The sequence below is a fragment of the Gymnodraco acuticeps genome, unplaced genomic scaffold (assembly GCF_902827175.1).
Source record: "Gymnodraco acuticeps unplaced genomic scaffold, fGymAcu1.1, whole genome shotgun sequence".
Taxonomy (NCBI): domain Eukaryota; kingdom Metazoa; phylum Chordata; class Actinopteri; order Perciformes; family Bathydraconidae; genus Gymnodraco; species Gymnodraco acuticeps.
In genome coordinates this window covers 258406-272532 of record NW_022990229.1, presented here as the reverse complement: position 1 = coordinate 272532, position 14127 = coordinate 258406, and the positions used below count along the sequence as shown (strand labels likewise).

The 14127-nt window shown below is 45.9% G+C and overlaps 1 long non-coding RNA gene across 1 annotated transcript; it reads left to right on the top strand.

Annotated features, from left to right (window-relative positions):
* Positions 1 to 6862: 6862 nt before the first annotated feature.
* Positions 6863 to 13862, top strand: LOC117547982. Its single transcript, XR_004569275.1, has 3 exons — positions 6863 to 6901; positions 7448 to 7585; positions 12646 to 13862. It is a non-coding gene; the product is annotated as an uncharacterized LOC117547982 (long non-coding RNA).
* The last annotated feature ends 265 nt before the right edge of the window (positions 13863 to 14127 follow it).

Below are 14127 nucleotides of genomic sequence, written 5' to 3'. Positions count from 1 at the left end.
ACATTTATACATTGCTAGAATACAGAATTAGATAACCCACTCCTCAGTCTTTATATTATTTAAAGGACAATGATCTCAGCAAACCTTTATTTTAAGTGGTTTTGAAGCACAGCACTCAAAAGAGATGCTCACAAGGTATTTCCTGTTATTCTTTAAGAAACAACAGGTGTACTTTGTTTTCACCCTAGAAGGTTTAATAACTGGGGTTACATACTGTAACCCAGCTTCTATGAGTATAGGCGCAGCCCTCTAAGGCTATCGCTATTGGGTAATCCCCACTGTACGTGTGCAGCACTGACAGACTTATTCCACGCCCACCTATGACGTGGGCCCCACCTCCAGGCTCACTTCCGTATAAATAGGAAGTAGGCCCTACAATCCACTTCAACAGCTTTTCTTCAGCTATTCGCGGAACCAGTGGGGCCCGAACCTTAGAGGGCTGCGCCTATACTCATAGAAGCTGGGTTACAGTACGTAACCCCAGTTCTATATCGTATAAGGCTTCGCCCTCTAAGGCTATCGCTATTGGGTTAAGGGCGAAGCAGGATGTAGTCTACGCCCCACTGGTTCCGTCCGTTACCAGAAGCACAAAACACACCTACTCAGTTAATAACCCATGTCCATTTCGCCGTGCGTAAAATGGAGCATCACATTCCCAGGGAATATAGCATTTAGAAAATGAATATTTCTCCATCAGGGAACGAAGGTAGGCTTACTCGGGCTACCTGTCGTTTATAAAAAGTAGAGATCGAGTCTCACTTGTTAAAAACGATCAAGAGAGGGGAACAAAAGGCTGCTCTCTAAGTGCCGACAGGCAGGAGAGAGGGCATGCAATTGAAAAAACCCCGACATTACTCACTCTGGCAGGCTATTCAGTACTGAATGTGTCAGAGAGGAATGGGAGAAATCCCTCAAATAAAAACGAATAAAAGAACAGGGTGAAGACCAAGATGCAGCAATGCAAATGTCTTCCACTGTCATTCCTCCGTGCAACGCCGTAGAAGTTGATATTCTCCTGGTGCTGTGCGCTTTAATGTTTTCCGGGGGATCCAACCCCGAGGAAACATATGCCTGTGACACAGCCTCACCCAGCCAGTGTGACAGGCGCTGTGCAGATAGAGGCTGCCCTAATGAGCGCTCTCTATAATGCACAAACAGACGCTGGGATTTGCGTAAAGCAGCCGTGCGTGCAACATAGCATGCCAGCGCATGCACGGGACAGAGGAGATTAGATGTGGCTTCCTCCTCTGATGTGTGAGGAGGAGGAAAGAAGCCATCCAAGGTTATCACTCTCGAGCTAAACGAGCTTGTGATCACCTTTGGCATAAAATCCGGGTTCGGGCGCAACACAGCTGAGCTGCCATCTCCTTGGATCTGGAGACATGACGGAGCCACAGAGAGAGCAGACAAATCACTCACCCTTTTAGCTGATGTCAGAGCCAAGAGCAGAGCTACTTTGGCTGACAAAAACTTTAGGGGAACCTGATCCAAAGGTTCGAATGGAGCTTTACTTAGTGCGCGCAGCACTACAGCCAAATCCCATTGAGGCGCTAAAGCGCGTGATACCGGTCTGAGTCTCTGTACTCCTCGTAGGAAAGGTTTTGTCAGAGGGTGACTAAACACCGTGCTGATCCCAAAACCTTCATGGCATGAAGAAATGGCAGCCGCATATGTTTTTATCGTGCTATAGGCCAAATTCCTGTCCAGCAACAGCTGGAGGAATGACAGCACGTGAGGCAGGTGACACGCAACAGGGTCCAAGCCTTTCCCTACACACCAACGCTGCTCTAGATCCCTGAATAGTACTCACAACATCTTGAGAGAGGCCGAGCCCCTCTAAGTGTTCCCGTTCAGGGCCCATGCCCACAAACGTTGGCCTAACACGGGGTGACCGCTGATTACTCCCTCCACCTGGGAGAGAGCACCCCCCCGCCACGGAATTTCCCACGGGCTCCCTGACAGCATCCGCTGTATGCAGGGAAACCAGGACGCTCCCGTGCGTTCCGGGGCTATTAAGACCGCTATCAGTCGCTCCTCCTGCACTCGGTCCAGGAACCGAGGGATCAGAGGGACTGGTGGGAAAGCGTACAGTAACACCCTGGGCCAAGGTCTGTGTGCGAACGCGTCCACCCCCAGAGGGGGGTGATCCTGCCTTCTCAGGGAGAACCAGAGAGCACATTGCGCGTTCCCGCGTGCAGCGAACAGATCTACCTCCGCTCTCCCGAACCTGCTCCACACTTGGGAGACCAGCTCGGGGTGGAGGCTCCAGTCCCCTTGTCGAGGACCTCCTCTGGACATGAGGTCTGCCCCTCTGTTCAGCTCGCCGGGAATATATACTGCTCTGATCGAGAGTATGTGTGTGCGCGCCCAGCACAACAGCCGTCTGGCTGTGTCCAGCAGCTGCGCTGATCGTACACCTCCCTGCCGATTTATGTAGGCTGCCGCCGTCTTGTTGTCTGTTCGAATCCACAGCAACGGGGCGAAGTGCTGGATTACTCTCCATATGGCGAGTAATTCCAGCGTGTTTATATAAAGGGACATGTGAGGCGGCCACTGTCCCCCCACTGCCTGCGACATGCATGTTCCCCCCCACCCTGAGAGCGATGCGTCTGTAAACACCGAGGTGTGTAACGTCGCTCTGCCGAGGGGAACCCACACTGACAGGACGTGGGGATTTTTCCAGTAGGTCAGATCTAAACCTACGGATAGAGGAATGCACACCCTGCGTCTCCTCTGACGCACGGGGTCGGCACGGGGTCGATGCGCAGGCGAATAAACCACCTCTGAAGTCTCCTCATGTAAAGGAGACCCAGGGGAATCACCACGTGACCAGCTGACATCATACCCAACAGCTGCATCACGGAAAGGGCTGTCACCACCCTGCCGGGTGTGACGCGCCTGAGGAGAGCTGTCAAATTCTCCACTCTCCGCTGTGAGAGTCGTGCTCTCATGCGGGCTGAGTTGAATTCCATTCCCAGATACATGATGATCTGGGAGGGAAGAGGACAGCTCTTCTCCCAATTGATTATGAAACCCAGGCTTGACAGGTGAGATACGAGTTGTACCGTCTGTAAAGCAGCTTCCTCTCTGGAGCGAGCCAGCAACAGCAGGTCGTCCAGATAAAATAACACTCTCGTCCCTCCTCTGCGTAGCGGCTCCAGCGCCGTCTCCACACACTTTGAAAAAGTGCGTGGAGCCAGGGAATATCCGAACGGCAGTCGATTGAACTGGTACGCTATTCCCTGGAATGAAAAACGCAGGAATTTCCTGTGTTTTGGGATGATGGTTATGTGGAAGTAAGCATCCTTCAGGTCTATGGAGGTGCACCAATCTCCCTGGTGAACACACTCCATTACCTGTTTGATTGTCAGCATGTGAAACGGTCTTTTCCGTACTTGAATGCTGACAGATCTAGGATGGGTCTCATCCCCCCGGTCTTTTTCGGGATAAGAAAATAACGGGAGTAAAACCCCTGATTTTCTTCCCCTTGAGGAACCCTGGAAATTGCTCTCTTTAACAGGAGTTTCTGCAGCTCTGACTGGAGCGCAAGACACTGTTCTTGGGATGACAGAAGTGTTTACTGAATCCCCTCGAACTGCGGGGGGGGTAAGGCAAATTGCAGAGAGTACCCTCTGCTGATCAGCCTGCTCATCCATCCGTCCATTAAACATAGCCGCCTCCACTCTGAGCACCGCTCTGAGAGCGGGCGTACCTGTTTTTGTTGTGCTGTGGTAGTCATGGTGACAAGCCATGCCAGAGCCCTTGCCGCCGTTGCTTGTGAAGCAACCCAAGGGGGGCCCCGCCCTAAAGGGCTGTGCAGGGGTCTCCACACGCTGCATCACACACCGACTCTCATCCTGTCTCTGTTTAGGAGAAAGCTCATAAACAGGACCCTGAGCCGGGTTTACGCTCCAACTCGCGGAAGTGTGGGCAGTGCTTTTCACCTTGTGCGTAATAGCCGCGCTAGGCTTAATACGACTGTGTGTAGGCACAACTGAGACAGAGGAAACATCGCGCTGCTTGTTACCCGAAAGGATAGAAGCGGCCGATTTAAATGTCAAGCCCTGCTGTCTTATAACCGACTGGTTAAATACCGCAGGCTTATACAGCGAGCCTAGCTGTTTGCTAACCGACAGATTAGAAACCGCTGGCTCAAACGGCGAGTCCCTCTGTCTATTAACCGACAGGTTAAAAACAGATGGATTATGCAACAAGTCCTGCTGCCTTTTAATCAATAGATTAATGGCAGCCGGCCTGACTAGTGTGAGGGACATGTGAGACACAGTTGCTACAGACACACTGTTGAGATTTGAATCATTTTTATTAACAATTCTCTCTTCCCACATAACCCCCCCAAAGAGTCATCTTCGGTTCTGCTTCCTCGGAGGTTCTCTCGGAGGAGCAGACCAGGAGCGGGGTTTCTTCCTTCTCCTCCGACTCGTCGCCTGCAGATCCTGTCTCTGCGGCGGAGGAGCGGAGACCTGGGACGGAGCCCTTGCAGCTGCCGAAGGGCGATTCTGACGCCCTTTGCTGCTCTCGCCGCTGCCCCCGTTGAGACTGTTGCGGGGGCTGCGGGCGCTGTCGTTGCTGCCGCTGCTGTTGCTGAGGACGTTTGTCCTGAAGCCAGCTAGCGTGACGCCTTATGTCGTCTGCCTGCTCTGCCACAGACTTCATAGTCTCCACCATGGTGTGGAACTGTGGTCCAAATAGTCCGTCCGGACTGATTGGAGCCTCCAGCAGATCCTTTCCTGCACCCTCCAGTATATTCCCATGCTGTAGCCAGAGATACCGGTGGACCTGTGTCGCCCACGCCGCAATCCGCGCCTGCGAGACTGCGACTGCTGCGCACAGTGTAAGTGCAGTACTGGCCGCCTTACCTATCTCCTCAGCCTCCACTGAGGACATGGTTTTTGACTGCTCGGACATTTCCACCATGGAGTTTGACAGCAACGCTATATTGTTCGCCGCCGCTGATGCCAAAAACGCACACTGGTGCATTCGGTCCGTCTGTCGGGCGACAAACCGATCTTTGGTGGCAGCCAGCATGGGTTGCCGTCCGGTAACCGTGCTGGCCTGCCTAGCCCCAAAGAACGCCGTGAGGTTCGGCTCTAGAGGAGGCACGGTCGGGAAACCTACATCCGTGAATCCCACCACTCTCGTGAGGGGCACGTATGTCCCTATCGGAGCCCTCATTGCTCCAGGGTCTGCCGCCGCCCCCTCCTGGTACTTCCTTATGGCCGGGAAGCGTGGCCAGACCGGGTCACTCCTGACCCTGTGTACCCGGGAGAACACCCCGGACATATCATCCGGAGGCGAGCTCTCCTGAGCTAGGGGAACGGGGAGATTTCTCCAGGCGGCCGCTTTAGATATAATCTCCGGAAGTTCCAGGAGAATCCCGCCAATCGACGGCAACGCCGTGGTGGCAGAGATAGGGATCACGGGATCATACATCGGACCTACACTGGGTCCCCTACCTGTCTCCTCCGTGTGGAGGGGAGAGATAATGGGGGAATCACCCGGTGATCCCTGAATGGAGGGGACGTAGTCGTCCGACTCGTGCCCGCCATTTGGATCCAGGAAGTCAAGGGCTTTGTCCCCGGAGTACTCCTCCTGGACGGGCCAATCGTCCTCGGCAGCTGCAGCAGCGAGAGCGTCCACTCTCTGCTGTCTGAGGGCCTGCGGGAGACGGGCACAATGCGAGCATGATACCCCGGGAGTGAGAGCAGCGTTCGCATGCTCTATTCCCAGGCAGGACTCACACTGTGAGTGCCTGTCAAAGCTCATAATGTAGCCCGACCCGCATACGAGGCAATCCCTGACGCAACCTTGACTTTCCTGCCCAGTCTCCATCTTACCAGAAAAACAAAGCTTTTTAGGAGGAATGTTTGCTTTTCAGTAAGTAGCTCTTAAAAGGACTTGTTTTGCCTGTCAATGCTTCTGCAACGGAGTGCTGAAGAAAAGTAGGAGTGGATTGTAGGGCCTACTTCCTATTTATACGGAAGTGAGCCTGGAGGTGGGGCCCACGTCATAGGTGGGCGTGGAATAAGTCTGTCAGTGCTGCACACGTGCAGTGGGGATTACCCAATAGCGATAGCCTTAGAGGGCGAAGCCTTATACGATATAGAACACCGGGTGCTATGCTGTTTCTCACCTGCAATAAACTGTGTTTTTCTGAGTCATGGCGAGCATTACAGAGCACAGCCAGTGTTGTAACCGAACCACAAGGAGAAGAAAATGGGGAAATTACGTAAGCCAACATTTGGCTCAACTGCGCTGGCCCTTTTGATTTTTATTGATCAAATTTAGCCAACGGCTTGGAACAGATGTTTGTAATTATGGCACATGCGGTAAAATGATTAATGTGTTTACTGGACAAAGAACAATTACTTAAAGCAAACAGGATCTAAGGTGCATCCGGAAAAAACCCACAAACACCTTCATCTGCTTGGCTATACAAGAGGGCCTGTCAGAGAGATCAAGTGAAGAGGTGCAGCTTCTCTTATTGTTGACAGATACAATAACTTGTAGGTGCTATCTGATTCACCCTGTTGCACTGTACAGCAGATATGAAGTGTGCCATGACAACAGTGGAAGATTCACTTCTAAACAATCACAAAACTTATTATACAAAGAGTCAACAATTTCTCATAGAAATAACATAGAACAGGATTCTCGTTTCTAGCCAATGAACTTTTATACTGTTAGCTAAATGACTACTGATGTGGTTATTATTACTTACTTTGTAAAGGGGATTTCTGTCACTATACATAGATTCATCAAACCATGAAGATAAGAGGAGGAAAACGTTCCCTTTTTCAGTATCTTTGTCTTTTGTGCTCTATATTGCAGCGCAGGAGACATAATCTTAGTGGCTGACGACTCGAATGATGACTGGTGGAAGGTAGGTTCAAAACCAACTCATAACACCATTATGAATAGTGACAAGTCATCTTAAACATTTTCTGTTTATATTATAATTAACCTTCAAAGATTAAAAGTTACAAGATAACGGAAGCAGTTTTGAACGGTTTACATGAAATGTGGATTTTCCACAAAGCACCAAAATGCCCAAATAAGAAGTGGAGCTCTAAATTATATGAGCGAGGCAACAGGCTGACACAACTGCACGACAGATACATTGGGTAGACAAAAGGGTGAAAACGTGACTGTCCAGAGGCAGCCTGCTACCTCCAGACCATGAAGAAACTCATCACGCATTTTAACTCTGCTGCTGTTTTCTACCGGCTGTAGATAAACAGAGACATCTGGTCAGTTTGATATGGATACTGTTGTTACACATGCACAGTACAATGTTTAGGTACTGAAGGTGAGCGTAGCGTATCCTCTTTATATCTATGACCCAGGTGTATAGGTAGAAAGTAATGTACTGTACTGTGTTTTAAGGATTTTATCTAACCACTGGTTTATTTTCCATATATTTCTTCAGGGGGTTATTGAGGACAGGATCGGTTACTTCCCGGCGGCCTATGTTCATCAGGCTGGGATTGAGGACCAAGTGTTCAGGTGTAACAGGACATTCATCGGCTGTAAGGAACAAGGACAGATCACCTTAAAGGAGGGACAGGTACTGTACACACCTACTGTATAAACCTTATGATGATGATGAGTATAGGCTGATGATAGGCTGATTATCGACATGTTAAGTGTAAAGTTTTAACATAAATACAGGCTGTAGGATGTCCCTTCTAAAATAGTGTTTATTTATATCCTTCATTATCCTGCCCTGTAATTATGGCCTGCTTTATCTTCTGCATCTGCAACTCTCCGTGTTATATTTCTTCTATTTTCCTGTTCTGGGTTTTGACATAGTAGTAGATAGTGCTTCACGACAGCAAAATACAACAAAATGCAAGTATGATAGTAAAAATATGATAATTATAAATAAACATCTTGCAAAAGGAATAAGATAATAAATGAATAGCATTGATTATAAGCCAAACACAAATGTTTTATTATGTAGAGGTACATTCTTAAAACTGCCAGATAAATACCCATCAATCAAACGTATAACAGGCTAGATAGCTCAGTTTATGTGTATTTTTTTGGGGGAAAAACCCATTTACAAACTAACAGTGGGATTGTTGTTAAAGTCAATTGCCTGCCTTTAGAGCCACAACAACACAAAACACATTATTAATTAACGAAACATCAGCAGTCTTGATCACATGGACGTCCTTGTCATTATGGGTTAGGGGAGCAATGACCTTCAGAGTGAATATTTAAACTTCCACATTCTACCTGGGTGTAATTCATGATCACACTCTTGTCATTAGCGCTCATCAGATTCACATCATCCAGCAGCTCTTTAGCCATCTTATTACCCTCCTGCAGCCCCCACGTTGCCCCTTACTCTTCCCTCGCATTCACCTATAACCTGAAAAGATTGACTGGAGTATGCTGAAAGGATCCTTCGCCGGAGTAACCATTAGATTACCATTTTGGTATAATGGCTCTACTTAGGTCATGCCCCTTTTTTCCCACAATGCTTTCCAGGACATGTTGGGATTTTAAGTAAAGAACCCCCAGTGGAGATGAAACCGCTGATAAAACGAGTAGAGTCTGTGACCCGCTGCCTGTCTTTTCCGTTGACACAAAACCCAGGGGAAGGTTTTGGAGCGTACTAAAAGCCAGTATGCAGATACAATGTGTTCTAATCTATCAAGAGTGTCATTCAGGGAATCTAATAATCATAGCAATATTATAAACAAGCACAACTACATCATCATCATCATCATCATCTTTAAAAATAGGTTGCGTTTGTAAATTGTCCCTTTGAGCTGGACCATAAAAACAGAGATGAGAGAGACAAAGATAACATTAAAATTGAAGTTTTGTTGATTATGTTTAGACTAGACGACATGTGGGCGCTTTATGGTTCATACATACACATCTTTATTGACTATTAGATTTGCAAAATACCATAAAGCATGTAGTTGTAGAACAGTTCAACATGAAAACTGACAGGTTATCAAAGTAGATGCATGCCTATTAGGGGTGTAACGGTTCACAGAAGTCACAGTTCGGTTCATACCTCGGTTTGGGGGTCACGGTTCGGTACGGGTTTGGTACGGGTTCGGTACAACAAGGAAAAGCAAAAAAAGTCCCAAATGCATAATTCTTTTTTGCTGTTATTTATTTTTAACAGTAGTGCAAGTTTTGGTATGAAAATAAGGAACTCTAATATTTGGAATCATTAACTGTATTACACAGCTAACAACAAACCACAAACAGTAACACACACACTCAGATGGCCATATTATTTATGATGTCAAACAAAAAGGTTAAATAAGCTGTACAACTAAAAAGAATGTCTTGAAAATATTTAAATAAATAATAAAGTGTTTCAATCACAATCAATAAAAGGCAATACAGTTCTGTATAACATCTCCTGATGTCTAAATATAAAATGAATACAATGATAAATAAAAAACTAAATAAAATCTGTACCTTTAGGAGCAATGTCTAACATGTGTAATTAACTTGTGAGTGTGTGAGGCCATTATGCCTAATTATTACATGGCTTAGTTGAATACTCGATTCTGATTGGTCAATTCAGAACACGTGACACGTTGTTAATACCGAACAGACAGACCGCTGTCAAGGACTTATTGACCGTTGTTAAGGACGCTCACATCTTCAGAAAGAAGTCCGGTCGATTTATCTGTATACCGTTGGGCCGAAAAGCAAACTGCATGCAGTTTGCTTTTCGAACTGGGACATGAAAAACAGCGCAGAAGTAACGGGGCAGAAACCCTCCTTTTTACGCAGCGGTCCAGACATAGACATCAAACGGCGACACATATTCAGTTGCCAGTTACTTTGGCATTAGGGCAGGGATATATAGATACTTTCCAAGGTTTGACATCATGAATTGTGCTACTTTTAAAGCAAGCAGCGATGTTTTCAAATCTGTAATCAAAAAGCTCCTCAAAAACGCAAGCAGTTCCTACCGTTGGCTTTTCAAACTGACAAGAGACGCTCTAACTGTTTTTCAAATGTAACAGTTTGAAAAGCAAGCAAACTGTCTGATTGTCTTTAGTTTTCCGCTGTTGTGTGATAGCAACATGGAGGATTTTAACATTAATTTTAATATATTTGGAGAGCACAGTAATTTGGAGTAATGGTTAGTGGCTGATGAGTCCCCAGTGAAGAAAAGAAAAAGACAAGAGGGACAAGAAAACAGCGGAGAAGTAACAGGCAGAAACCCTCCTTTTTACGCAGCGGTCCAGACATAGACATCAAACGGCGACACATATTCAGTGTGCAGTTCCTTTGGCATTAGGGCAGGGATATCTAGATACTTTCCAAGGTTTGACATCATGAATTGTGCTACTTTTAAAGCAAGCAGCGATGTTTTCAAATCTGTAATCAAAAACGCTATCGAAGCACTTCCTGCCGTTGCTACGTTAGTTCAAACGGTAACAACGGACTTTTTTTCTTAGCGGATGCATGTCAATTTAAATCAATACAACTATTTTTTAAATCAATAAAATAATTTTCTAAATCCATAAAAGCATTTCAATTAATATTGGGATTCATAATATTACTTTGTTGAGAATGTGGCCATGTAATAAGCGGGATAATGTGCAGCGACTTGGTCATTATGGGGAAAAGAACACCTTCATGCCGATCTAGATCCCTCCGCTTCGCGTCGGGCTCCTGATCAGCCTGTCGGTGTTCTTTTCCCCATAATGACCGCGTTGCTGCACATTATCCCTTACATAAAAGGTACTCAAGCTTTACTCTATTTTCAAGTTGTTCTTCAAAAAGATGAGTTTGTCTACGTTGTCAGTAGTGAGGGCAGATCTGTTGGCGGTAACTAGCCCGCATGGTTTTTCTTACCACTGCTACGCTGACGACACCCAATTAATTCTGTCCTTTCCCCGCTCAGAGACCCAGGTCGTTGCACGCATCTCTGCTTGTCTAGCTGACATCTCTCAGTCTGCTCACCACCTCAAGCTCAACCTTGACAAGACTGAGCTGCTCTTCCTCCCGGGAAAAGATTGTCCCACTCTTGACCTAACAATCAACATCGGCACCTCAGTTGTTTCCCCGACTCAGACTGCAAGGAATCTGGGTGTGACCCTAGATAACAACCTGTCCTTCACTGCAAACATCGCTGCTACAACCCGTTGCTGCAGATACACGCTTTACAACATCAGGAAGATACGTCCCCAGCTGACTCAGAAAGCGACTCAGGTTCTGGTCCAGGCTCTCGTCATCTCACGCCTAGACTACTGCAACTCCCTCCTGGCTGGTCTACCTGCATGTGCCATCCGACCTCTGCAGCTCATCCAGAATGCAGCGGCTCGTCTGGTCTTCAACCTTCCTAAATTCTCCCACACCACTCCGCTCCTCCGCTCCCTTCACTGGCTTCCGGTAACTGCTAGAATCCACTTCAAGACACTGGTACTTGCTTACCATGCTGCGAATGGATCTGGCCCTTCCTACATCCAGGACATGGTTAAACCGCACACCCCAGCGCGTGCACTACGCTCTGCATCAGCCAAACGACTCGTTGCGCCCTCGCTGCGAGGGGGACCCAAGTTCCCATCGGCGAAAACACGTGGGTTTGCTGTCCTGGCTCCAAGATGGTGGAATGAGCTCCCCATTGACATCAGGACGGCAGATAGCTTGCACATCTTCCGGCGCAAACTGAAAACTCATCTCTTTCGACTCCACTTCGAGCGTTAGAACTATTAACGAAGCACTTTTATACTAATAAAGGACTGGCTTACCTAAAGCCAGTTGAGTAGCACTTGAAATGTTTAGCTCTATGAAACCTGATGTACTTATATGATTCTGTTTTCTTCAAGGTTGTGTCTTCCTGGTCGAATGTACTTATTGTAAGTCGCTTTGGATAAAAGCGTCAGCTAAATGCAATGTAATGTAATGTAATGTAACTATGTCACCTGCCGTCGAGAAAACCCTCTCGCTGGGGACTGAGACTGACTCGGATGTGATTGAGCATGTTTGACGTGTTACCACTAGCATACCGCACTGCTGTCGAACAACGCCGACACACCGTCCTCGTCCGATCCACCGCTCGCACCCCATCATTGTTGTAGTCCACAGGGAACCCGAAATGTTCCCACACACACCTGATTTAAAAGAAGCAGGTGGGTCTTCTAGCTCCTGTGTGTTGTGTGAACTCGCCATAGCTACTAACTGTTCTTCTTCATGTATTGTGTTCGTTTTTTTGTGTTTTGTTCTTGTTCTTCATTTGTTATTTACGGCCGGCTGGCTTTTAGGCGCAATACCGCCCCCTGGATTATATATAGTATATATAGTATATATATATATATACTGCCCTGAGTGACAGACTTTTTTCCCACTCGTAAAAAAAGGCGTATTCGCGGTGTGACTGCATGCGCCGAACCGTGACGGTACGGGACGAATACGGATACCGTTACACCCCTAATGCCTAACCTAAAACATGAGAAACGGCCTAGGAGCCAAAAAAGACAACAGGGCTACTTTAAAGTATATATATCGACCTCACATCAGTATCAGATATTGTGTCCTTCCATCTGTTACTAACATTGATCAAATGTTTTATTGTATGTTTGACTGCACTGGTTATTTTCAATTTCTATTAAAGTACATTTTCATTATTTGCCTCAGATCTGTGTGAGCAGTGAGGGCGAACACAGCGGCTTCATCAGAGTGGCGAGTGGAAAGAAGAGAGGCTTCGTGCCCTGCGATGTTCTGGAAATCATATGAGACAAGCACTCAGAGACAGAAAGAGAGAGACTGAGACAACCAAGAGGAGGAGGAAACTAAAACTGCAAAATGGCTCAGAGAAACCAGGGAGAGACTTTGCCTCGTCAGAAGTGTTGATGTTAAAGTGATACTGGTTTTGTGAATGAAGACTCTCCTTTGTTGTGGGTCCGAGTCTCCGTACCTTCTTCCCTCTAACACAGGGCTAAATGCTAAAGTAGACATTATAGTGTGTTTGCTAAACAGAAGCCCTCTGTTTCACTGGATTTGATTTAATTTATAAAGCTGATCTAAGTGTTTCTGTTCCCCTTAGTTTGATTTTGCCACAAACTGTTTGTTTTTAAAAATGGAAACTCCCGTCTGGCTGTTTAAACTAAAGAAAAGGAAACAAACACAAAGCACATCCAATGCCATTCCTCTTACAAATAGTTTAGTTTCTCATGCTTTGACATCATGTTGCCGGCAAAAGTGTAGCTTTTAATCCAAGGATTTGAAGTTTGTAATAAATGGGTGATTATTTTGGATGACAAAATGCCAGATCTCAGAAGGCAATGGAAAATTGTATCACAGTAAACCTACTTTCTACTTAAAACATTTTTTTAAACTTGCCATAACTTCCAAACTACAGTGACAGTCCTAAGGTAGAAGGTCATTCACAACAAAGAGATTTGAGGGAGTATTTTCAGAGGAATTTGTCACAATCAAAGACTTCAGAAATGCTCAGTGGTCTTTTCAAAATATCGCCCTCATTTTCCCCAGATTTCAAATCTGACTCATTGCATTTCCTGAATTACTCAATGGTGACGGTAATATGCATTTTTCTTTATCGTTAAAATCAGAACCCTTATTTAAAATCTGTGTTCCACTAGAAAACAAACTTGTTATTTACAAATGTTTACCTTTTAAATTGTTTCCATGCTTTGGGATCCATTTGACTGATCTTTTAAGGTTTGTCTTTAATTAAATTATTTCTCTTTTTGGTGATTCTGAGAGGTTTTACATCATAGTAGATATAGTATATCTCTTAAAGGTTGTTCTGCACTAAAACGTGGCTTTATTGAATGTCCTGTAAATACTGTACATACAAAATAAAAAAATATTCTTTATCACAACAAACCTGATAATGTTGTGGTGTCTTACACGTATGACTTATTTCTGTACCCAAGAGTTGTTACATTGAATTCCCTATAATAACATAAGCCTAATATTTAAAAAATGTCCGTCATGCTTCAAATATCTCTCTTGTCTATGAATAAGAATCGGTAAAAGGCTAATTTGCTCAAGTGGGCCCAAAGAAATTATGCAGCATGCAAATATGTATTTTATGATGTGATCTTTGTCAGTGAAAACAACTGGATTGTGACTCAGTTATTCACAGAGTGCAAA